Consider the following 25581-nt stretch of genomic DNA (forward strand, 5'->3'; position numbering starts at 1 on the left):
ACTAGATTTGGATTTTAAAGATAATAATTTGAAAATTTTAGGTGTGAAATTTGACAGGGAGGGTGGAGGACAGGGTAACTGGACTGACATGTTAGGGAAAGTTAGGCAAAGACTGGGCTTTTGGGGACTAAGACAACTGACGTATGAAGGCAAGATTTTAATTTTTAAAGCTGTGATTTTACCACTGATTTTACTTGTCTGTTCTGTTTTTAGTCCCCCAAGACGATTCCTAGCCAAGTTGGAGAGGGCGGTATTTTATTTCCTGTGGGGGTCCAAGTGGGAAAGACTCAAGAGGGAGGTCGTCAAAAAGAAAAAAGAGAATGGCGGAAAAGGGCTCCCAGACCCCCACCTGTTTTTAGGCAGCCGCTTCACTGCCCTCCACATTAAATACGCCCTGACCCCATCCAGAGAACACAAGACAGCAGCCATGACCCGATTCTGGATGGGGTCCCACATAGCAAACAGATCCGGAACGGATCTGCCGCGGAGGTAAGAACCAGGTCCGGAACGGAGTCCACTTGCACAGCGCAACGGATCCGGAACAGATCCGGATTGCGGATCCAGACTAGATCCGCGGCAGACCCTATCCGGATCCGATCTGGACCCGTTCATTTTGGAATGAAAACCTATCAGATCACTCATTCAAAACTAGTAATCTGGCCAAAACTACAAAAATATTTCAAATCTATTGGTGGGCCAACATTAGATAGACTGCCCACTAAACAAAATGATGTCCAAAAGATGTCTTTTCAACGTCTTTGTCACAAAAGTCGGATGCTGAAAAGACGTCCACTGAGGAGCCAGAATTAAAGTTTTTATGACGTGTTTTTTTGACGTGTTCTGCACGTCCGATGTAGACGTTCATCAAACCTTCGTACAAGTTTAAAAACTAGGTCAAATGTGGCCATCGTGTTTAAAACTCATGTTTATATCAATGTCATTTCCTTACATTGTTTAGATGAGGTTTAGATGTTGATGTTTCATTTTAAGAAACCATTGTGGTGATGAGTGTTTGCTTTAGTTGGGCTCTTGGTCCCAATTCATCTTACTTTAACTTTACTTTGGTTGTAGTAACTGTGTGATTGTATAACACTATTGTTGTTGCACAGAAAGCCAAGAAAAAGTGAGATGCTGGCATCAGCTTGTTGATTATCATTGCTAAGTCACAAAGTGAGCATTTGATGTTGTGTTTAGAGTTTAGTCTTTATTTCTGCCATTCATAACCACCTATCTTGTGGAACTGTGTTATTTGTATACCATTAAAATTAGCATTTATTAGAAGGTGAATAAAAAAAAGCTTGTTAAACAATGTTATTAGGAAATTTACCTTATAGTCACACACATACATCAAGATTTTGCGTATGTATCACAAGAACGGTGACAATAAAAAAAGCTTCATGCTGCAATGCATGATGGGTAGTTTTCAAAGTACAAAAAATCCTTGATTCCCAAGCTGTTTTTGTTTTGGTTGTCACCGTTGTTGAGAATCATATGCAAAATCGTGATGTCTGTGTGTGACTATGTGATATATTTGCTCAAAACATTGAGTACACATGATTTTTATTGACCTTCAAATAAGCAACAATTGTAATGGTACTGGTCCAAATAACGCAGTTCCACAAAATAGGTGGTTATAAACAGCAGATATAAGGACAAAAGTCTACACACATCATTAAAAGCTCGCTTTGTGTTTTTGTCATCATCAACAAGGAGCTGATGACAGCCGATTTTACTTTTTCTTGGCTTTCTATGCAACAACAATAGTGTTATACAAACACACAGTTACAACAACCAAAGAGAAGTTAAAGTAAGAAGAATTGGGACCAAGAGCCCAACTAAAGCAAACACTCATCACCACAATGGTGACTTAAAATGAAACATATCAACATCTAAACCTCATCTAAACAATGTAAGGAAATGACATTGATATAAACATGAGTTTTAAACACGATGGCCACATTTGACCTAGTTTTTAAACTTGTACGAAGGTTCGATGAACGTCTACATCGGACGTGCAGAACACGTCAAAAAAACACGTCATAAAAACTTTAATTCTGGCTCCTCAGTGGACGTCTTTTCAGCATCCGACTTTTGTGACAAAGACGATGAAAAGACATCTTTTGGACATCATGTTGTTTAGTGGGCAGTCTATCTAATGTTGGTCCACCAATAGATTTGAAATATTTTTGTAGTTTTGGTCAGATTACTAGTTTTGAATGAGTGATCTGATAGGTTTTCATTCCAAAATGAACGGGTCCAGATCGGATCCGGATAGGGTCTGCCGCGGATCTAGTCTGGATCCGCAATCCGGATCTGTTCCGGATCCGTTGCGCTGTGCAAGTGGACTCCGTTCCGGACCTGGTTCTTACCTCCGCGGCAGATCCGTTCCGGATCTGTTTGCTATGTGGGGTCATACTTAAGATCTTTGAAAATTTTACCCGTTGATCTTAAATGTCCAGTGTCTTTTAATCTGTCAAAAGAACATCTTTTTATTAAGAATTTTTTAAAGAAATACCTTTTAGAAACGAATGATGCCACTGTTTTAACTAACCACAAGTCTCTTGTCTCTCTTGTGCAGGATCGAGAATCGGTGAGTCCAGTTCCAGGCCTCACACTAGGTGAGGCCAAAGACGTTTGGAGGAACGCAGCCCACCCAGCTCTCCAGAACAGGCTTAAGGACTTGTCGTGGATGGTGGCCCATGAGATCCTCCCGGTCAGGGCGGTTATGCACTCCAGAGGCATGGCCAAAAACCCCACCTGCCCACGGTCCGGATGTGGTTCCCCGGAGACCGTCCACCATCTGCTCTGGGAGTGCGGTGCTGCGCGGGACCTGTGGGCCAAGACCAGCCCCCTGTTTTTCCCGTGCCTGCCGGCGGGTCGGGCCCAGGTGGGATACAGGCTCGCCATCCTGGGGGTGGGTCAGGGCTTGAAGGAGCTAACATCACAGCAATTTACCTCGCTCTGGCTCACCCTCAACCATATCAAGGATGCCATCTGGGCCACCAGAAACCTGCTGGTGGGGAAACGCGTTACGGTGCCCCTCCACGCGTGCGAGCAATTAGTTAGATCTGCGCTGCAGGAGGCGCCGGACGTCGTTATTCGGATGGGGGGGCTGGGGTCACACCAAAGAGGTCCCGGCCACCCCCGATCCTGGCCGCCCGTAGATGCACCCTCACCACACCGGCTACGGGAACAGCGGGCCAGCGGGCCGGAGGAGAGGGGATCTCCGCTGGGCGCTGGAAGCGAGGAGTCCGGGGCCTGTTCTGGAGACCTGGAGTGAATGGACATTCTTGATAGGGACTCACCCTCGATCCTGTACAAGAGATGTTTTATGTGGCATAATTTATTGTTTTATTGGTTTTTATCTGACATGTTTTATTGTTTTATTCCTATTATTTAAACCATTTACCTTTCTTTTAAAACATACATGGACTTTTTACACAACACACAAACACAAGAAACTTTTAACAGTATATAATGTGTCCCTTTTAATATGTGTAAAAATGTGATCTAAAAGAAAAAATGTACATGCAAATGGAAATAATGGAATGACACTGTGACAATAAAACTTTTCGAAAGAAAAAATCTGTTCTTATCAGTTTAATATCTGATACGTGCCCTACCCGGGCACCACATATTAAATTGATTTTTGGTCCTGGGAGATGGAATAGGGGCTTGCTCCGTCCACTCCACGCATCGACCCGGTATTGCAGTACTTCTGGGAACGGTGCACCCTCCTAAAGTGTTCAATGAAAGAAATGTAGTGGTCTTGTGTGGCAGACGGTGATAATGGAGCTAGTGTGAGTGGGTGTTGTAGGTGATCATGTGCTATACTAGCCTGGGTAGAATTGTGGTGTAAAAACAAGACAAAAAGGAACCCCTGTTCCTCTGTCGGTTTAACATCTGATCCGTCCACTATTCGGGGACGGCGCATTATGTACATTTATGGCTCATGGAGCCGGATGCGGAGCGTGCAAAAAAAAAAAAAAAAGCCCCTTTTTTGACTGGCAAACCGCTGGTGAGGATTGGGGAGAGGGACAGGGTGCTTCTGACTGAAGGCCTGGGAATTCATACTTACCTGGCAGGGGAGACACCATGATCAGGAAGGTGGTTCACCCAGGGATGTTATACCAATGGGAATCACTGCAAGACATATATTCTTCAATAGGTGATTGGTGGCAGGATCTTAAAATCAGAATAAAGGAGTTTTTTATAAAGAAAAGCAAGAAAATTACATCAAAAAATAATTATCGGTTTAAGAAATGTCAGAGAGATCTACAAACTCTGTACACAATGTCTCTTTCGGGATTTAATGTGGCAGATGATATTGCAAAACTTAAGAGAGAAATGGCTAAAATAATGGCTGATAAGAACAAGACCTACATTATAAGGAGTAGAGTTCAGCATTTTGAATCCAATGAAAAATGCACTAGATATTTTTTTAGGAAGCTTACTGGATCCCAAAGTTTAGATTCTATAAAAACCCAAGAGAACAAAGTAATAACAGGCACACACAATATAGTATCTCATGTCTTCTCCTTTTATAAGAACTTGTATAGCTCAAAAAATAGGAAAAATGATGAAATTGTTGCTTTCCTTTCTGAAATGGATAGTAACACTCAAGGAGATTTGAGAATTGATGACATAAACCTATGTGTAGAGGATTTGACCAAAGCAGTAAGAAGTATGAGTAACAATAAATGCCCAGGAGCGGATGGGCTACCAAAGGAATTTTATATAACCTTTTGGGAAGAGTTAAAAGAACCTTTGTTGAGGATGTTTATGGAAAGCCTACACATAGGAAAACTTCCGTCTTCTTTAAGAGAAGGAGTTATCTCCTTGTTGTTCAAGAAAGGCGATAGACAGGAGCTAAAAAATTGGCGACCTTTGACCTTGTTAGGAGTAGATGTAAAAATCTTGTCCAAGGCGCTCTTTTTTAAACTCCAGCCTGATATGCCAAAATTTATCAGCAATGACCAAACATGCGGGATTAAAGGGAGATCTATACAAGATAATCTAGCATTAGCAAGAGATATATACCTGTACGCACAAGAACGTAAACTATCTCTGGCAATTTTGGGCCTTGACCTGGAAAAGGCCTTTGATAGCATAGACCATCATTATTTACATACATTGCTGAAGCGTTTGGGCTTTAGCTCAACCATTTGTGCATGGATCAGCCTATTGTATGCAGGTTGCCAAAGTAGAGTTTTGGTGAATGGGCACTTGTCAGAGCCATTCGATGTTTGTTCGGGTGTGCGTCAGGGTTGTAGTTTGTCCCCACTGTTGTTTGTTTTGGCAATTGAGCCATTGGCCTGTACTCTTAGACGGAACCCTAGGATTAGGGGCTTTCCAATTCCAGGTGGTTCAGGTAGAGTGGCCAAAGTTTCTCTTTATATGGACGATTTAACACTTTTCCTCACGGATAATAATTCCATAAAAGAAACGCTGGAAACTTGTGAGAGGTTCGCTCTAGCTACAGGAGCTAAGATTAATAAATCCAAGACAGAGGTTCTGTACTCGGGTTGGAAAGAGCCTCAATTAAATTTAGGCTTTAAAAAACAGGTAAAATCCATTAAAATTCTGGGCCTTTTTGTGGGGAAAGACATGGATAAGATAAATTGGGATTATAGACTTAATAAAATAAAGTGGAAACTGAAGCAATGGAAAGAGCGAGACCTTACTCTGAGAGGGAAAGTGCTGATAATTAATGCAGAGATTTTGGCCTCTCTTACTTTTTTAGCCTCAACTTTCCCGGCACCAATACAGTTTATAAGATCTATTAGGAAGGCCTTGTTTAGTTTTTTCTGGAGTTCACAGCATGAAAAAATTAGACGAGAAATACTGTATAAGCCAATAAGCAAAGGAGGGATGGCAGTCCCAGAATTGGGGTCCAAACTGGTTTCTATGTTCATTACACCTATTTTAAAAGCCTGTCTGACAGAGAACCAAGGCATCTTATGGCATTGTTTCGCCAAACTTTGGATAGGTCAACAGGTCGCTAATGCTTGGGGAATGAGACTCTCGCAAAATACTCCACATGCCGAATATAGACCTGAAATGTATGATAAGGTGCTATCCCTTTTGAGGAAAGTGACAACCCCTCACATCCCTATTGAGAAATTAAACAGAGTAACTATTCAAGAGAAGTTATATCCAGGATTAGAGAGAATTACCCCAGTAGGAAATCTCACTGAATCTGACTGTGTTACAGTCTGGAAGAATGTAGATAATAGCTCCCTGTTTAATTCCCATAAAGATACCGCTTGGCAAGTGGTCCATCAATGCTTACCTACTCGTGTTTTTTTGGAAAAAAGAAACATGTCAAGGAGCTCACGATGCCCTAAGTTTAGGTGTGGAGAAGACGAGTCTATTAGCCACTTGTTTTATTTTTGCAAATATGCTAGAGAGGTCTGGTCCTTAGTACGAGAATGGATGGTAGAATTATACAGATTTCCAACTGAATCGGATATATTGTATGGAGAATTGAATAATGTGAACTCGGATGATTGGATAAGATGGTGGATAGCTATTAATGTCATTAAAGAAGGGTTATGGAAAGCAAGGAATATTTCTTGTTTTAAAGGTTATGATATACCTGCAGAAACAGTGATCTCTTCAAGCCTTGTCACAATCAGAGACTATGTATTAAAAGACAGGAAAACTCTTTCCCTCATTGAAACTATTAAGAAATGGAAAGTTTCAATCAAATCCCCAATTTTTTTCTACTTACAAGATGAAATTTCGAAGTCCTTTTGATGGATTTGAGGAATATGTATCATGTTGTATTGTGTATGGTATGTTTTATGTTGTATGGTGTCGGAAATTGAACTTTTTTTAACCATAATTTGAAAAAAAAAGGAAAAAAAAGGAAATAACAAAATTATTTAAAAAAATTAAAAAAGATTACAGCATATGATGAATGGATTCGGTGTATATGAATACTATGCGTATTCTATAGGACTCAAGTGAATCCTTTCTGAGCTGGAAAGAAAAAAAAAAAAAGGTTCACCCAGGGCGAGGCTCGGCCATTGCACTCTGGGTTGTGCTGACCCCTGCGAATTCCCCAAATGTGGGAATCTCGACTGCATAATTTATGGTAGTGGGGGACTGCGTTCGCGCTCTCCCCTGGACAACACTGGTTAAAAGGGCAGATTGTTAAAGCTCCACTTGAGGTTCTTTTGTTTTGTTTTTTTTCTCCACTTCTTCAATATCCAGAGGCAGTCCAGAGAGTTGAACTGCGGCGGTTGCTCGAGAGATACGAAACAGTCTAGGACCGGTCTGTGTGAGGAGGGTTTTCTTTTTTCTCCTCAATTCTTCAAATAGTCTCCAATATTTGACGGACGACTTAGTTCACAGCAGTTGTCCTGGAGGCAAAGTTGTTCGGAATGAGGAGTTCTATCATGTGGTATGAAAACATTGTGCACGTGTGAAACGTCACGTGATACACAGCCACCCATGTTGTGTTTTTTTCTGTTTACAGCGCCACCAAGTGGCCAGTCGCCGCATTCCTCTTCACGTGACCACGGGCTGAGCCCGTACACAGGTGTACCGAGTTGGGTGCAATTGTCTCATTCCGTTGGAGAGTTATAGCCGTTCAAGTAAAGCCCGCCTCGCCCACCCCCAACGTTTTGGCGTACCGTCGCCAACGTGGATGGAAATTCCAACTGTTTCCCGATCCCTGTTGGCAGTCAGACTCCAGAGAATCTTTCTGCACCGGTTTGGGTCAGATCGGGCAAAAAACCTAGGACTAGTGTGCAAAAGTAGGTTTTTCAGAAAATCCAAAATACCCGAAAATCTCGCCAGCGCGACCACCCAATCCGAGGCATGCATCTTGTTCGGCTCGAGCCAAGGATTCCGGTGATGTAAGACACTTGGGTCTGCGACCGACGGTCGAGGAGTTACGAGCCATTTCGTACTTTTGATCGCTGCAGCGCCACCTTGGGGCCGATCGGGGCGAGCCTTGGTGAGGTTGTAGTACCGGGCCGGTCCTACCATCCCTCAGAGTTTCAAGTCTCTACCACGGACGCTTTGGTCTGCCCGCTCACTTTTAAGGCGGAATGTTGATGATCCAAAATCCCAGGTTGCACTCCAGAGTGTCTTTGCTGTGCACTCTGTTGTGATCCATTTTCGGTGTCAACCAATCTGAGCTGAGCTTGTTTGCCGGCGACCTTAGACCCTCTCGCCGCGGCCCAGGTGGGCGTGGCCTTTGCCGGCTCCCCCGCCTCGGCGTCGCTGCGTCATCGCTTCTCGGCCTTTTGGCTAAGATCAAGTGGTCTGGTCGGACGTCTGAGACAGCGATCGCCTCTTGTTGGACTTGGTCTCGTGTGTTGCTTGTCACACGGGACATACACCCTTCAGGAGGTACATTGACAAGCGGCTTTTAATTGACGACTCGTTCTACGAGGAATCTTCTGGTTTTAAGGTAAGCAGGTTTTAATTTATTTATTGTATATTTATTGTTGGATTTTAGCCGCAGCAGGCTAGTGGTGCCTCCAACATGTCGGCTGCTCGTGCCGGCATGAGGAGGCACCACAGCGTGCGTTTTAAATTTAAGACAAAGGAGGATGGCACTCTCCAGGCGATGTCCAGGTTGGACTTTTCCAGGAAGTGCATCCAACAGACTCTCGGTTTTAAGGCTATTGATATTAACTGCTTGTTGACTCTGCCCCTGAATCATGGCTTCGACGTTAGTTTTGCTTCTGCTTCCTTGCTAAGTACTTTTTGGGCTCGGTATGAATTGTGTAAAGCCAATTTCTCCATGTTCACTGTGGAAAAACTGACTGATAATTCGCTGAAAGTGGTGATTGTCAGGATGTTTAATGAAACAGTTAGTGGAGAAGACATTGCTGTATGGTTGGCAAGATATTGCTCTATTCGTGGTCAACCAGTCAAGGTTTTAGATGAAGACGGTATCTGGAGCTGTGCGTGGAGAGTGCCCATTAAACAATGGGCAGATCCCAACAGCTACCATGGCCTGAGTCAAATTCCTTCTATGATTGTGTTGGGAGAGAATAGAGGTTACATCCATTATCAAGGGATGCCCAAGCTATGCCGCAAGTGTGGCCAACTTGGGCATCTCGCCGAGGCGTGCCAAGAAGTAGTGTGTAGGAAGTGCAGAGAAATTGGACACACTTTTGAAGAGTGCAAAAATGGCAGAAAGTGCAACCTCTGTGGAGAATCATCCCATCTCTACAGAGACTGCCCCCAAAGTTTTGCCAACAAGCTAAAAAACAACAAAATGGCCGCCCCACCCAAAGAGCAAACGATAAAGGAGGCGGGCCCTGAGGTTTTGGCGGGAAATTCAAATCCTCAGCCAGCCTCAGGGATTGGACTGGAAGAAGGAAGTGGGGCGGCCACAGGGGCGGAGTCAACTCGAACAGCTGGTCAGGGGGAGGAAGCCAATCCTCAAAATGATAATGGTAAAGAAGAGGTGGACGACAAAGAGGAGGAAACGGCTTCCTCCCTTGTCACCGTGTCTGAGGCTAGTGGGTCAACTAGTGGGAGTGAGACAGATTCTTCTCTTCCCAATGCTCAAGTGCAGAAAAGAACTGCGAGATCTCCTCTGGTCCAAACAGAGGAGAAAAAGCTGCGGGTAGCGCACCGGCTAGATAGTTCCCCCATGGAAGATCTAGACCGTGTGTGGCCCACAGACTCTCCTAATGAAGTATCTTTTCTGCATTTTAAGCTAAGAACATTGACGCCAAAGGCTTCACAAGAGGTTCTCTCTGTGAGCCCTGAGACGTCAAGCACTTTCCTCCCTGATCCCAGGCTTTCTGGGGAAAAGGGACGGCAAGTGCAACAAGAAATAACCTGATTTTAATTAAATCTCTGTAGTCCTTTTGTTGCTTTTAAATGTCTCATACCCTTTTAACCATACTGCTCATGGCTCTCACTATCTCCACCATCAATGTGAGAAGTGTGAGGAGCAATATACGAGCACAGAGTGTCCTATCCTTTTTAAAAACTTTTAAGTCAGATGTGTTTTTATTACAAGAATGTGGTCTGCCTTTTTTATCCAATTACAGAAAGTGGGAGGAGATTTGGACCCCAGGAGTTTCCGTTTGGAGTGGGTCCAATTTTAATAAAAATGACGGTGTCGCCATTTTAATACAAAACCCCAATATCTTGGTGAAGGGCAGCACTGTGGTGAGGGACGGGCGGGCAATTTTAGCTAATCTGACTTTTTTAGGTAAGGATTTTAACATTTTAAATGTGTATGGTTTTACAGACAAAAACAATAGGTATGAGCTTTTAGAAGACCTGCGGCCCCACATGTTAGGTAGGGCTCCCCTAGTGGTAGCAGGGGATTTTAATTGCGTTTTAACCAAGAAAGACAGGAAGAGGACAGAGGATTTTAAAGTTGACAAAACGTCGGTTTTATTGCAGGATTTAGTTAGAGATTTTAAATTAGTGGACTGTTTTAAAGCAATGCATCAGAGAGAGGAGGGCTTCACCTGGTTCAGTGGTGACGGCACCAGAGCCTCTCGCATTGACTACGTTTTTACACGGGACTGCCTGCCAACCGATGCAACATTAACCCCCCTCTTTTTTTCAGATCACACAATGCTGTCATGCACCCTTTCACTCCCCACTGGTGTGACTGCAGGGGGAGGGCTGTGGAAGCTGAACTGCTCCCTTTTGGAAGATAAAGATGTAGTCAGTGAGTACAGGGAGCAGTTCAGCCAATGGCAGACCCTCCAAGACTTCTACGACTCACGTGCACAGTGGTGGGAGATGGTAAAAAAACGGACGAGACAGTTTTTTAGAAAGATAGGAAAAATCAAAAAGAATAGATTAAATCGACGCATGATGGGGCTGCAAAAACGACTACAGAGATATTTTAACCTTTTAAACGATGGGATTGATTTTAGTGAAGAAATCAAAGAAATAAAGCAAGAAATGTCAGTTTTATCCGAAATTCAAAGCAAAGGTGTCATTTTAAGGAGCAGGGAGAAGGAGATTGAGGAAGGTGAAAGGTGCACGAGGTATTTCTTTAAAAAAATTATTTCACGGGGTGGGGCAATCACAGCTTTGAAAAGTGGAGGGAGGGAGGTTTACACCACAAAAGAAATTTTAAAGGAAACTGAAGTATTTTATGAAAACCTATACAGCACCAAAGAAGTCCACAATGACACATTACAGGAGGTTTTAGAGTTTTTAGAAAAGAAAGTCGAAGGCGAAGGTACAATTTTATCTCAAGATTTCAACATTTTAGAAATTCACAAAGCACTCAAAAGTTTTAAACGAGGAAAGTCCCCCGGCACCGATGGACTTCCTCTGGAGTTTTATTTGACTTTTTGGGATATTTTAGCTTTCGACTTACTGACTGTTTTTAAAGAATTTGAGACTCTTGAAAGACTTCCTGACAGCTTTAGAATAGGGATAGTTTCACTCTTACATAAGAAAGGGGACAAGACTGACTTACGGAACTGGCGACCCATCACTCTTTTAAATGTCGACTGTAAACTTTTTAGCAAAATTTTAGCCACACGCATGTCGACAGTTTTAGAGGACGTAATCCACCCGGATCAAGCATGCGCTGTGCCAGGAAGGAAGATCACGGACAGCCTGGTGCTGATCAGAGACGCCATCTGTTATGCGAGAGACAGAAACCTTCGGCTAGTAGTCCTAAATTTAGACTTTGAAAAAGCATTCGACCGTATCTCGCACCAGTTCCTTTTTAAGGTACTGGGTAAAATGGGATTTCCAGGGCGGTTCATAGCCTGGGTGGGACTGCTGTACAACAGTCTGGTCAGCAGAATTGTAGTTAATGGGCATTTATCCAAAGCTGTTAATATCTACAGCGGCGTCCGTCAGGGGTGTCCCTTATCTCCCCTTCTGTATGTGGCTTGTATAGAGCCACTGGCACAAATCTTGAGAAGGGACAAATGGATTAAAGGACTAGGCATTCCAGGGACTAGTGGACTGACGGCAACCTGCGTTTTATACATGGACGACGTGACCCTTTTAGCAACGGACGTTTTATCGGTACGAAGAGCAATGGACTTGACTGACTGGTACGGTCGGGCCTCAGGCGCCAAGCTCAATAGGAGCAAGTCTGAGGCCCAGCTCTTCGGGCCGTGGGGGAACGTTGACAAAGGTGGACTAGATTTGGATTTTAAAGATAATAATTTGAAAATTTTAGGTGTTAAATTTGACAGGGAGGGTGGAGGACAGGGTAACTGGACTGACATGTTAGGGAAAGTTAGGCAAAGACTGGGCTTTTGGGGACTAAGAAATCTGACGATTGAAGGCAAGATTTTAATTTTTAAAGCTGTGATTTTACCACTGATTTTACTTGTCTGTTCTGTTTTTAGTCCCCCACGAAGCTTCCTGATTGACCTGGAGAGAGCAGTGTTTTATTTCCTGTGGGGGTCCAAGTGGGAGCGACTCAAAAGAGAAGTAGTGAAGAAAAGGAAGGAGAATGGTGGAAAAGGGCTCCCAGACCCCCACCTGTTTTTAGGCAGCCGCTTCACTGCCCTCCACATTAAATACGCCCTGACCCCATCCAGAGAACACAAGACAGCAGCCATGACCCGATTCTGGATGGGGTCATACTTAAGATCTTTGAAAATTTTACCCGTTGATCTTAAATGTCCAGTGTCTTTTAATCTGTCAAAAGAACATCTTTTTATTAAGAATTTTTTAAAGAAATACCTTTTAGAAACGAATGATGCCACTGTTTTAACTAACCACAAGTCTCTTGTCTCTCTTGTGCAGGATCGAGAATCGGTGAGTCCAGTTCCAGGCCTCACACTAGGTGAGGCCAAAGACGTTTGGAGGAACGCAGCCCACCCAGCTCTCCAGAACAGGCTTAAGGACTTGTCGTGGATGGTGGCCCATGAGATCCTCCCGGTCAGGGCGGTTATGCACTCCAGAGGCATGGCCAAAAACCCCACCTGCCCACGGTCCGGATGTGGTTCCCCGGAGACCGTCTACCATCTGCTCTGGGAGTGCGGTGCTGCGCGGGACCTGTGGGCCAAGACCAGCCCCCTGGTTTTCCCGTGCCTGCCGGCGGGTCGGGCCCAGGTGGGATACAGGCTCGCCATCCTGGGGGTGGGTCAGGGCTTGAAGGAGCTAACATCACAGCAATTTACCTCGCTCTGGCTCACCCTCAACCATATCAAGGATGCCATCTGGGCCACCAGAAACCTGCTGGTGGGGAAACGCGTTACGGTGCCCCTCCACGCGTGCGAGCAATTAGTTAGATCTGCGCTGCAGGAGGCGCCGGACGTCGTTATTCGGATGGGGGGGCTGGGGTCACACCAAAGAGGTCCCGGCCACCCCCGACCCTGGCCGCCCGTAGATGCACCCTCACCACACTGGCTACGGGAACAGCGGGCCAGCGGGCCGGAGGAGAGGGGATCTCCGCTGGGCGCTGGAAGCGAGGAGTCCGGGGCCTGTTCTGGAGACCTGGAGTGAATGGACATTCTTGATAGGGACTCACCCTCGATCCTGTACAAGAGATGTTTTATGTGGCATAATTTATTGTTTTATTGGTTTTTATCTGACATGTTTTATTGTTTTATTCCTATTATTTAAACCATTTACCTTTCTTTTAAAACATACATGGACTTTTTACACAACACACAAACACAAGAAACTTTTAACAGTAAATAATGTGTCCCTTTTAATATGTGTAAAAATGTGATCTAAAAGAAAAAATGTACATGCAAATGGAAATAATGGAATGACACTGTGACAATAAAACTTTTCGAAAGAAAAATCTGTTCTTATCAGTTTAATATCTGATACCACATATTAAATTGATTTTTGGTCCTGGGAGATGGAATAGGGGCTTGCTCCGTCCACTCCACGCATCGACCCGGTATTGCAGTACTTCTGGGAACGGTGCACCCTCCTAAAGTGTTCAATGAAAGAAATGTAGTGGTCTTGTGTGGCAGACGGTGATAATGGAGCTAGTGTGAGTGGGTGTTGTAGGTGATCATGTGCTATACTAGCCTGGGTAGAATTGTGGTGTAAAAACAAGACAAAAAGGAACCCCTGTTCCTCTGTCGGTTTAACATCTGATCCGTCCACTATTCGGGGACGGCGCATTATGTACATTTATGGCTCATGGAGCCGGATGCGGAGCGTGCAAAAAAAAAAAAAAAAAGCCCCTTTTTTGACTGGCAAACCGCTGGTGAGGATTGGGGAGAGGGACAGGGTGCTTCTGACTGAAGGCCTGGGAATTCATACTTACCTGGCAGGGGAGACACCATGATCAGGAAGGTGGTTCACCCAGGGCGAGGCTCGGCCATTGCACTCTGGGTTGTGCTGACCCCTGCGAATTCCCCAAATGTGGGAATCTCGACTGCATAATTTATGGTAGTGGGGGACTGCGTTCGCGCTCTCCCCTGGACAACACTGGTTAAAAGGGCAGATTGTTAAAGCTCCACTTGAGGTTCTTTTGTTTTGTTTTTTTTCTCCACTTCTTCAATATCCAGAGGCAGTCCAGAGAGTTGAACTGCGGCGGTTGCTCGAGAGATACGAAACAGTCTAGGACCGGTCTGTGTGAGGAGGGTTTTCTTTTTTCTCCTCAATTCTTCAAATAGTCTCCAATATTTGACGGACGACTTAGTTCACAGCAGTTGTCCTGGAGGCAAAGTTGTTCGGAATGAGGAGTTCTATCATGTGGTATGAAAACATTGTGCACGTGTGAAACGTCACGTGATACACAGCCACCCATGTTGTGTTTTTTTCTGTTTACAGCGCCACCAAGTGGCCAGTCGCCGCATTCCTCTTCACGTGACCACGGGCTGAGCCCGTACACAGGTGTACCGAGTTGGGTGCAATTGTCTCATTCCGTTGGAGAGTTATAGCCGTTCAAGTAAAGCCCGCCTCGCCCACCCCCAACGTTTTGGCGTACCGTCGCCAACGTGGATGGAAATTCCAACTGTTTCCCGATCCCTGTTGGCAGTCAGACTCCAGAGAATCTTTCTGCACCGGTTTGGGTCAGATCGGGCAAAAAACCTAGGACTAGTGTGCAAAAGTAGGTTTTTCAGAAAATCCAAAATACCCGAAAATCTCGCCAGCGCGACCACCCAATCCGAGGCATGCATCTTGTTCGGCTCGAGCCAAGGATTCCGGTGATGTAAGACACTTGGGTCTGCGACCGACGGTCGAGGAGTTACGAGCCATTTCGTACTTTTGATCGCTGCAGCGCCACCTTGGGGCCGATCGGGGCGAGCCTTGGTGAGGTTGTAGTACCGGGCCGGTCCTACCATCCCTCAGAGTTTCAAGTCTCTACCACGGACGCTTTGGTCTGCCCGCTCACTTTTAAGGCGGAATGTTGATGATCCAAAATCCCAGGTTGCACTCCAGAGTGTCTTTGCTGTGCACTCTGTTGTGATCCATTTTCGGTGTCAACCAATCTGAGCTGAGCTTGTTTGCCGGCGACCTTAGACCCTCTCGCCGCGGCCCAGGTGGGCGTGGCCTTTGCCGGCTCCCCCGCCTCGGCGTCGCTGCGTCATCGCTTCTCGGCCTTTTGGCTAAGATCAAGTGGTCTGGTCGGACGTCTGAGACAGCGATCGCCTCTTGTTGGACTTGGTCTCGTGTGTTGCTTGTCACACGGGACATACACCCTTCAGGAGGTACATTGACAAGCGGCTTTTAATTGACGACTCGTTCTACGAGGAATCTTCTGGTTTTAAGGTAAGCAGGTTTTAATTTATTTATTGTATATTTATTGTTGGATTTTAGCCGCAGCAGGCTAGTGGTGCCTCCAACATGTCGGCTGCTCGTGCCGGCATGAGGAGGCACCACAGCGTGCGTTTTAAATTTAAGACAAAGGAGGATGGCACTCTCCAGGCGATGTCCAGGTTGGACTTTTCCAGGAAGTGCATCCAACAGACTCTCGGTTTTAAGGCTATTGATATTAACTGCTTGTTGACTCTGCCCCTGAATCATGGCTTCGACGTTAGTTTTGCTTCTGCTTCCTTGCTAAGTACTTTTTGGGCTCGGTATGAATTGTGTAAAGCCAATTTCTCCATGTTCACTGTGGAAAAACTGACTGATAATTCGCTGAAAGTGGTGATTGTCAGGATGTTTAATGAAACAGTTAGTGGAGAAGACATTGCTGTATGGTTGGCAAGATATTGCTCTATTCGTGGTCAACCAGTCAAGGTTTTAGATGAAGACGGTATCTGGAGCTGTGCGTGGAGAGTGCCCATTAAACAATGGGCAGATCCCAACAGCTACCATGGCCTGAGTCAAATTCCTTCTATGATTGTGTTGGGAGAGAATAGAGGTTACATCCATTATCAAGGGATGCCCAAGCTATGCCGCAAGTGTGGCCAACTTGGGCATCTCGCCGAGGCGTGCCAAGAAGTAGTGTGTAGGAAGTGCAGAGAAATTGGACACACTTTTGAAGAGTGCAAAAATGGCAGAAAGTGCAACCTCTGTGGAGAATCATCCCATCTCTACAGAGACTGCCCCCAAAGTTTTGCCAACAAGCTAAAAAACAACAAAATGGCCGCCCCACCCAAAGAGCAAACGATAAAGGAGGCGGGCCCTGAGGTTTTGGCGGGAAATTCAAATCCTCAGCCAGCCTCAGGGATTGGACTGGAAGAAGGAAGTGGGGCGGCCACAGGGGCGGAGTCAACTCGAACAGCTGGTCAGGGGGAGGAAGCCAATCCTCAAAATGATAATGGTAAAGAAGAGGTGGACGACAAAGAGGAGGAAACGGCTTCCTCCCTTGTCACCGTGTCTGAGGCTAGTGGGTCAACTAGTGGGAGTGAGACAGATTCTTCTCTTCCCAATGCTCAAGTGCAGAAAAGAACTGCGAGATCTCCTCTGGTCCAAACAGAGGAGAAAAAGCTGCGGGTAGCGCACCGGCTAGATAGTTCCCCCATGGAAGATCTAGACCGTGTGTGGCCCACAGACTCTCCTAATGAAGTATCTTTTCTGCATTTTAAGCTAAGAACATTGACGCCAAAGGCTTCACAAGAGGTTCTCTCTGTGAGCCCTGAGACGTCAAGCACTTTCCTCCCTGATCCCAGGCTTTCTGGGGAAAAGGGACGGCAAGTGCAACAAGAAATAACCTGATTTTAATTAAATCTCTGTAGTCCTTTTGTTGCTTTTAAATGTCTCATACCCTTTTAACCATACTGCTCATGGCTCTCACTATCTCCACCATCAATGTGAGAAGTGTGAGGAGCAATATACGAGCACAGAGTGTCCTATCCTTTTTAAAAACTTTTAAGTCAGATGTGTTTTTATTACAAGAATGTGGTCTGCCTTTTTTATCCAATTACAGAAAGTGGGAGGAGATTTGGACCCCAGGAGTTTCCGTTTGGAGTGGGTCCAATTTTAATAAAAATGACGGTGTCGCCATTTTAATACAAAACCCCAATATCTTGGTGAAGGGCAGCACTGTGGTGAGGGACGGGCGGGCAATTTTAGCTAATCTGACTTTTTTAGGTAAGGATTTTAACATTTTAAATGTGTATGGTTTTACAGACAAAAACAATAGGTATGAGCTTTTAGAAGACCTGCGGCCCCACATGTTAGGTAGGGCTCCCCTAGTGGTAGCAGGGGATTTTAATTGCGTTTTAACCAAGAAAGACAGGAAGAGGACAGAGGATTTTAAAGTTGACAAAACGTCGGTTTTATTGCAGGATTTAGTTAGAGATTTTAAATTAGTGGACTGTTTTAAAGCAATGCATCAGAGAGAGGAGGGCTTCACCTGGTTCAGTGGTGACGGCACCAGAGCCTCTCGCATTGACTACGTTTTTACACGGGACTGCCTGCCAACCGATGCAACATTAACCCCCCTCTTTTTTTCAGATCACACAATGCTGTCATGCACCCTTTCACTCCCCACTGGTGTGACTGCAGGGGGAGGGCTGTGGAAGCTGAACTGCTCCCTTTTGGAAGATAAAGATGTAGTCAGTGAGTACAGGGAGCAGTTCAGCCAATGGCAGACCCTCCAAGACTTCTACGACTCACGTGCACAGTGGTGGGAGATGGTAAAAAAACGGACGAGACAGTTTTTTAGAAAGATAGGAAAAATCAAAAAGAATAGATTAAATCGACGCATGATGGGGCTGCAAAAACGACTACAGAGATATTTTAACCTTTTAAACGATGGGATTGATTTTAGTGAAGAAATCAAAGAAATAAAGCAAGAAATGTCAGTTTTATCCGAAATTCAAAGCAAAGGTGTCATTTTAAGGAGCAGGGAGAAGGAGATTGAGGAAGGTGAAAGGTGCACGAGGTATTTCTTTAAAAAAATTATTTCACGGGGTGGGGCAATCACAGCTTTGAAAAGTGGAGGGAGGGAGGTTTACACCACAAAAGAAATTTTAAAGGAAACTGAAGTATTTTATGAAAACCTATACAGCACCAAAGAAGTCCACAATGACACATTACAGGAGGTTTTAGAGTTTTTAGAAAAGAAAGTCGAAGGCGAAGGTACAATTTTATCTCAAGATTTCAACATTTTAGAAATTCACAAAGCACTCAAAAGTTTTAAACGAGGAAAGTCCCCCGGCACCGATGGACTTCCTCTGGAGTTTTATTTGACTTTTTGGGATATTTTAGCTTTCGACTTACTGACTGTTTTTAAAGAATTTGAGACTCTTGAAAGACTTCCTGACAGCTTTAGAATAGGGATAGTTTCACTCTTACATAAGAAAGGGGACAAGACTGACTTACGGAACTGGCGACCCATCACTCTTTTAAATGTCGACTGTAAACTTTTTAGCAAAATTTTAGCCACACGCATGTCGACAGTTTTAGAGGACGTAATCCACCCGGATCAAGCATGCGCTGTGCCAGGAAGGAAGATCACGGACAGCCTGGTGCTGATCAGAGACGCCATCTGTTATGCGAGAGACAGAAACCTTCGGCTAGTAGTCCTAAATTTAGACTTTGAAAAAGCATTCGACCGTATCTCGCACCAGTTCCTTTTTAAGGTACTGGGTAAAATGGGATTTCCAGGGCGGTTCATAGCCTGGGTGGGACTGCTGTACAACAGTCTGGTCAGCAGAATTGTAGTTAATGGGCATTTATCCAAAGCTGTTAATATCTACAGCGGCGTCCGTCAGGGGTGTCCCTTATCTCCCCTTCTGTATGTGGCTTGTATAGAGCCACTGGCACAAATCTTGAGAAGGGACAAATGGATTAAAGGACTAGGCATTCCAGGGACTAGTGGACTGACGGCAACCTGCGTTTTATACATGGACGACGTGACCCTTTTAGCAACGGACGTTTTATCGGTACGAAGAGCAATGGACTTGACTGACTGGTACGGTCGGGCCTCAGGCGCCAAGCTCAATAGGAGCAAGTCTGAGGCCCAGCTCTTCGGGCCGTGGGGGAACGTTGACAAAGGTGGACTAGATTTGGATTTTAAAGATAATAATTTGAAAATTTTAGGTGTTAAATTTGACAGGGAGGGTGGAGGACAGGGTAACTGGACTGACATGTTAGGGAAAGTTAGGCAAAGACTGGGCTTTTGGGGACTAAGAAATCTGACGATTGAAGGCAAGATTTTAATTTTTAAAGCTGTGATTTTACCACTGATTTTACTTGTCTGTTCTGTTTTTAGTCCCCCACGAAGCTTCCTGATTGACCTGGAGAGAGCAGTGTTTTATTTCCTGTGGGGGTCCAAGTGGGAGCGACTCAAAAGAGAAGTAGTGAAGAAAAGGAAGGAGAATGGTGGAAAAGGGCTCCCAGACCCCCACCTGTTTTTAGGCAGCCGCTTCACTGCCCTCCACATTAAATACGCCCTGACCCCATCCAGAGAACACAAGACAGCAGCCATGACCCGATTCTGGATGGGGTCATACTTAAGATCTTTGAAAATTTTACCCGTTGATCTTAAATGTCCAGTGTCTTTTAATCTGTCAAAAGAACATCTTTTTATTAAGAATTTTTTAAAGAAATACCTTTTAGAAACGAATGATGCCACTGTTTTAACTAACCACAAGTCTCTTGTCTCTCTTGTGCAGGATCGAGAATCGGTGAGTCCAGTTCCAGGCCTCACACTAGGTGAGGCCAAAGACGTTTGGAGGAACGCAGCCCACCCAGCTCTCCAGAACAGGCTTAAGGACTTGTCGTGGATGGTGGCCCATGAGATCCTCCCGGTCAGGGCGGTTATGCACTCCAGAGGCATGGCCAAAAACCCCACCTGCCCACGGTCCGGATGTGGTTCCCCGGAGACCGTCTACCATCTGCTCTGGGAGTGCGGTGCTGCGCGGGACCTGTGGGCCAAGACCAGCCCCCTGGTTTTCCCGTGCCTGCCGGCGGGTCGGGCCCAGGTGGGATACAGGCTCGCCATCCTGGGGGTGGGTCAGGGCTTGAAGGAGCTAACATCACAGCAATTTACCTCGCTCTGGCTCACCCTCAACCATATCAAGGATGCCATCTGGGCCACCAGAAACCTGCTGGTGGGGAAACGCGTTACGGTGCCCCTCCACGCGTGCGAGCAATTAGTTAGATCTGCGCTGCAGGAGGCGCCGGACGTCGTTATTCGGATGGGGGGGCTGGGGTCACACCAAAGAGGTCCCGGCCACCCCCGACCCTGGCCGCCCGTAGATGCACCCTCACCACACTGGCTACGGGAACAGCGGGCCAGCGGGCCGGAGGAGAGGGGATCTCCGCTGGGCGCTGGAAGCGAGGAGTCCGGGGCCTGTTCTGGAGACCTGGAGTGAATGGACATTCTTGATAGGGACTCACCCTCGATCCTGTACAAGAGATGTTTTATGTGGCATAATTTATTGTTTTATTGGTTTTTATCTGACATGTTTTATTGTTTTATTCCTATTATTTAAACCATTTACCTTTCTTTTAAAACATACATGGACTTTTTACACAACACACAAACACAAGAAACTTTTAACAGTAAATAATGTGTCCCTTTTAATATGTGTAAAAATGTGATCTAAAAGAAAAAATGTACATGCAAATGGAAATAATGGAATGACACTGTGACAATAAAACTTTTCGAAAGAAAAATCTGTTCTTATCAGTTTAATATCTGATACCACATATTAAATTGATTTTTGGTCCTGGGAGATGGAATAGGGGCTTGCTCCGTCCACTCCACGCATCGACCCGGTATTGCAGTACTTCTGGGAACGGTGCACCCTCCTAAAGTGTTCAATGAAAGAAATGTAGTGGTCTTGTGTGGCAGACGGTGATAATGGAGCTAGTGTGAGTGGGTGTTGTAGGTGATCATGTGCTATACTAGCCTGGGTAGAATTGTGGTGTAAAAACAAGACAAAAAGGAACCCCTGTTCCTCTGTCGGTTTAACATCTGATCCGTCCACTATTCGGGGACGGCGCATTATGTACATTTATGGCTCATGGAGCCGGATGCGGAGCGTGCAAAAAAAAAAAAAAAAAGCCCCTTTTTTGACTGGCAAACCGCTGGTGAGGATTGGGGAGAGGGACAGGGTGCTTCTGACTGAAGGCCTGGGAATTCATACTTACCTGGCAGGGGAGACACCATGATCAGGAAGGTGGTTCACCCAGGGCGAGGCTCGGCCATTGCACTCTGGGTTGTGCTGACCCCTGCGAATTCCCCAAATGTGGGAATCTCGACTGCATAATTTATGGTAGTGGGGGACTGCGTTCGCGCTCTCCCCTGGACAACACTGGTTAAAAGGGCAGATTGTTAAAGCTCCACTTGAGGTTCTTTTGTTTTGTTTTTTTTCTCCACTTCTTCAATATCCAGAGGCAGTCCAGAGAGTTGAACTGCGGCGGTTGCTCGAGAGATACGAAACAGTCTAGGACCGGTCTGTGTGAGGAGGGTTTTCTTTTTTCTCCTCAATTCTTCAAATAGTCTCCAATATTTGACGGACGACTTAGTTCACAGCAGTTGTCCTGGAGGCAAAGTTGTTCGGAATGAGGAGTTCTATCATGTGGTATGAAAACATTGTGCACGTGTGAAACGTCACGTGATACACAGCCACCCATGTTGTGTTTTTTTCTGTTTACAGCGCCACCAAGTGGCCAGTCGCCGCATTCCTCTTCACGTGACCACGGGCTGAGCCCGTACACAGGTGTACCGAGTTGGGTGCAATTGTCTCATTCCGTTGGAGAGTTATAGCCGTTCAAGTAAAGCCCGCCTCGCCCACCCCCAACGTTTTGGCGTACCGTCGCCAACGTGGATGGAAATTCCAACTGTTTCCCGATCCCTGTTGGCAGTCAGACTCCAGAGAATCTTTCTGCACCGGTTTGGGTCAGATCGGGCAAAAAACCTAGGACTAGTGTGCAAAAGTAGGTTTTTCAGAAAATCCAAAATACCCGAAAATCTCGCCAGCGCGACCACCCAATCCGAGGCATGCATCTTGTTCGGCTCGAGCCAAGGATTCCGGTGATGTAAGACACTTGGGTCTGCGACCGACGGTCGAGGAGTTACGAGCCATTTCGTACTTTTGATCGCTGCAGCGCCACCTTGGGGCCGATCGGGGCGAGCCTTGGTGAGGTTGTAGTACCGGGCCGGTCCTACCATCCCTCAGAGTTTCAAGTCTCTACCACGGACGCTTTGGTCTGCCCGCTCACTTTTAAGGCGGAATGTTGATGATCCAAAATCCCAGGTTGCACTCCAGAGTGTCTTTGCTGTGCACTCTGTTGTGATCCATTTTCGGTGTCAACCAATCTGAGCTGAGCTTGTTTGCCGGCGACCTTAGACCCTCTCGCCGCGGCCCAGGTGGGCGTGGCCTTTGCCGGCTCCCCCGCCTCGGCGTCGCTGCGTCATCGCTTCTCGGCCTTTTGGCTAAGATCAAGTGTAGTATCTGTTCTTATCAGTTTAATATCTGATACGTGCCCTACCCGGGCACCACATATTAAATTGATTTTTGGTCCTGGGAGATGGAATAGGGGCTTGCTCCGTCCACTCCACGCATCGACCCGGTATTGCAGTACTTCTGGGAACGGTGCACCCTCCTAAAGTGTTCAATGAAAGAAATGTAGTGGTCTTGTGTGGCAGACGGTGATAATGGAGCTAGTGTGAGTGGGTGTTGTAGGTGATCATGTGCTATACTAGCCTGGGTAGAATTGTGGTGTAAAAACAAGACAAAAAGGAACCCCTGTTCCTCTGTCGGTTTAACATCTGATCCGTCCACTATTCGGGGACGGCGCATTATGTACATTTATGGCTCATGGAGCCGGATGCGGAGCGTGCAAAAAAAAAAAAAAAAAGCCCCTTTTTTGACTGGCAAACCGCTGGTGAGGATTGGGGAGAGGGACAGGGTGCTTCTGACTGAAGGCCTGGGAATTCATACTTACCTGGCAGGGGAGACACCATGATCAGGAAGGTGGTTCACCCAGGGCGAGGCTCGGCCATTGCACTCTGGGTTGTGCTGACCCCTGCGAATTCCCCAAATGTGGGAATCTCGACTGCATAATTTATGGTAGTGGGGGACTGCGTTCGCGCTCTCCCCTGGACAACACTGGTTAAAAGGGCAGATTGTTAAAGCTCCACTTGAGGTTCTTTTGTTTTGTTTTTTTTCTCCACTTCTTCAATATCCAGAGGCAGTCCAGAGAGTTGAACTGCGGCGGTTGCTCGAGAGATACGAAACAGTCTAGGACCGGTCTGTGTGAGGAGGGTTTTCTTTTTTCTCCTCAATTCTTCAAATAGTCTCCAATATTTGACGGACGACTTAGTTCACAGCAGTTGTCCTGGAGGCAAAGTTGTTCGGAATGAGGAGTTCTATCATGTGGTATGAAAACATTGTGCACGTGTGAAACGTCACGTGATACACAGCCACCCATGTTGTGTTTTTTTCTGTTTACAGCGCCACCAAGTGGCCAGTCGCCGCATTCCTCTTCACGTGACCACGGGCTGAGCCCGTACACAGGTGTACCGAGTTGGGTGCAATTGTCTCATTCCGTTGGAGAGTTATAGCCGTTCAAGTAAAGCCCGCCTCGCCCACCCCCAACGTTTTGGCGTACCGTCGCCAACGTGGATGGAAATTCCAACTGTTTCCCGATCCCTGTTGGCAGTCAGACTCCAGAGAATCTTTCTGCACCGGTTTGGGTCAGATCGGGCAAAAAACCTAGGACTAGTGTGCAAAAGTAGGTTTTTCAGAAAATCCAAAATACCCGAAAATCTCGCCAGCGCGACCACCCAATCCGAGGCATGCATCTTGTTCGGCTCGAGCCAAGGATTCCGGTGATGTAAGACACTTGGGTCTGCGACCGACGGTCGAGGAGTTACGAGCCATTTCGTACTTTTGATCGCTGCAGCGCCACCTTGGGGCCGATCGGGGCGAGCCTTGGTGAGGTTGTAGTACCGGGCCGGTCCTACCATCCCTCAGAGTTTCAAGTCTCTACCACGGACGCTTTGGTCTGCCCGCTCACTTTTAAGGCGGAATGTTGATGATCCAAAATCCCAGGTTGCACTCCAGAGTGTCTTTGCTGTGCACTCTGTTGTGATCCATTTTCGGTGTCAACCAATCTGAGCTGAGCTTGTTTGCCGGCGACCTTAGACCCTCTCGCCGCGGCCCAGGTGGGCGTGGCCTTTGCCGGCTCCCCCGCCTCGGCGTCGCTGCGTCATCGCTTCTCGGCCTTTTGGCTAAGATCAAGTGTAGTATCTGTTCTTATCAGTTTAATATCTGATACGTGCCCTACCCGGGCACCACATATTAAATTGATTTTTGGTCCTGGGAGATGGAATAGGGGCTTGCTCCGTCCACTCCACGCATCGACCCGGTATTGCAGTACTTCTGGGAACGGTGCACCCTCCTAAAGTGTTCAATGAAAGAAATGTAGTGGTCTTGTGTGGCAGACGGTGATAATGGAGCTAGTGTGAGTGGGTGTTGTAGGTGATCATGTGCTATACTAGCCTGGGTAGAATTGTGGTGTAAAAACAAGACAAAAAGGAACCCCTGTTCCTCTGTCGGTTTAACATCTGATCCGTCCACTATTCGGGGACGGCGCATTATGTACATTTATGGCTCATGGAGCCGGATGCGGAGCGTGCAAAAAAAAAAAAAAAAGCCCCTTTTTTGACTGGCAAACCGCTGGTGAGGATTGGGGAGAGGGACAGGGTGCTTCTGACTGAAGGCCTGGGAATTCATACTTACCTGGCAGGGGAGACACCATGATCAGGAAGGTGGTTCACCCAGGGCGAGGCTCGGCCATTGCACTCTGGGTTGTGCTGACCCCTGCGAATTCCCCAAATGTGGGAATCTCGACTGCATAATTTATGGTAGTGGGGGACTGCGTTCGCGCTCTCCCCTGGACAACACTGGTTAAAAGGGCAGATTGTTAAAGCTCCACTTGAGGTTCTTTTGTTTTGTTTTTTTTCTCCACTTCTTCAATATCCAGAGGCAGTCCAGAGAGTTGAACTGCGGCGGTTGCTCGAGAGATACGAAACAGTCTAGGACCGGTCTGTGTGAGGAGGGTTTTCTTTTTTCTCCTCAATTCTTCAAATAGTCTCCAATATTTGACGGACGACTTAGTTCACAGCAGTTGTCCTGGAGGCAAAGTTGTTCGGAATGAGGAGTTCTATCATGTGGTATGAAAACATTGTGCACGTGTGAAACGTCACGTGATACACAGCCACCCATGTTGTGTTTTTTTCTGTTTACAGCGCCACCAAGTGGCCAGTCGCCGCATTCCTCTTCA

The 25581-nt window shown here is 46.2% G+C and overlaps 7 non-coding genes and 3 pseudogenes across 7 annotated transcripts; all 10 read left to right on the forward strand.

Annotated features, from left to right (window-relative positions):
- Positions 1-3564: 3564 nt before the first annotated feature.
- LOC148996287 (U2 spliceosomal RNA) lies at positions 3565-3738 on the forward strand (annotated as a pseudogene).
- Positions 3739-6972: 3234 nt separating this feature from the next.
- LOC148996288 (U1 spliceosomal RNA) lies at positions 6973-7131 on the forward strand. Its single transcript, XR_016147720.1, has one exon. It is a non-coding gene; the product is annotated as a U1 spliceosomal RNA (small nuclear RNA).
- A 6578-nt stretch (positions 7132-13709) lies between these two features.
- LOC148996289 (U2 spliceosomal RNA) lies at positions 13710-13865 on the forward strand (annotated as a pseudogene).
- A 333-nt stretch (positions 13866-14198) lies between these two features.
- On the forward strand, positions 14199-14363 carry LOC148996290 (U1 spliceosomal RNA). The gene has a single exon (XR_016149869.1). It is a non-coding gene; the product is annotated as a U1 spliceosomal RNA (small nuclear RNA).
- A 6578-nt stretch (positions 14364-20941) lies between these two features.
- On the forward strand, positions 20942-21097 carry LOC148996291 (U2 spliceosomal RNA; annotated as a pseudogene).
- A 333-nt stretch (positions 21098-21430) lies between these two features.
- On the forward strand, positions 21431-21595 carry LOC148996292 (U1 spliceosomal RNA). The gene has a single exon (XR_016149888.1). It is a non-coding gene; the product is annotated as a U1 spliceosomal RNA (small nuclear RNA).
- Positions 21596-22706: 1111 nt separating this feature from the next.
- On the forward strand, positions 22707-22897 carry LOC148996293 (U2 spliceosomal RNA). Its single transcript, XR_016148359.1, has one exon. It is a non-coding gene; the product is annotated as a U2 spliceosomal RNA (small nuclear RNA).
- A 333-nt stretch (positions 22898-23230) lies between these two features.
- On the forward strand, positions 23231-23395 carry LOC148996294 (U1 spliceosomal RNA). The gene has a single exon (XR_016149894.1). It is a non-coding gene; the product is annotated as a U1 spliceosomal RNA (small nuclear RNA).
- A 1111-nt stretch (positions 23396-24506) lies between these two features.
- LOC148996295 (U2 spliceosomal RNA) lies at positions 24507-24697 on the forward strand. The gene has a single exon (XR_016148360.1). It is a non-coding gene; the product is annotated as a U2 spliceosomal RNA (small nuclear RNA).
- Positions 24698-25029: 332 nt separating this feature from the next.
- On the forward strand, positions 25030-25194 carry LOC148996296 (U1 spliceosomal RNA). The gene has a single exon (XR_016149896.1). It is a non-coding gene; the product is annotated as a U1 spliceosomal RNA (small nuclear RNA).
- The last annotated feature ends 387 nt before the right edge of the window (positions 25195-25581 follow it).

Source organism: Pimephales promelas, chromosome 2, assembly GCF_988280905.1.
Source record: "Pimephales promelas chromosome 2, fPimPro1.hap1.1, whole genome shotgun sequence".
NCBI classification, from domain to species: domain Eukaryota; kingdom Metazoa; phylum Chordata; class Actinopteri; order Cypriniformes; family Leuciscidae; genus Pimephales; species Pimephales promelas.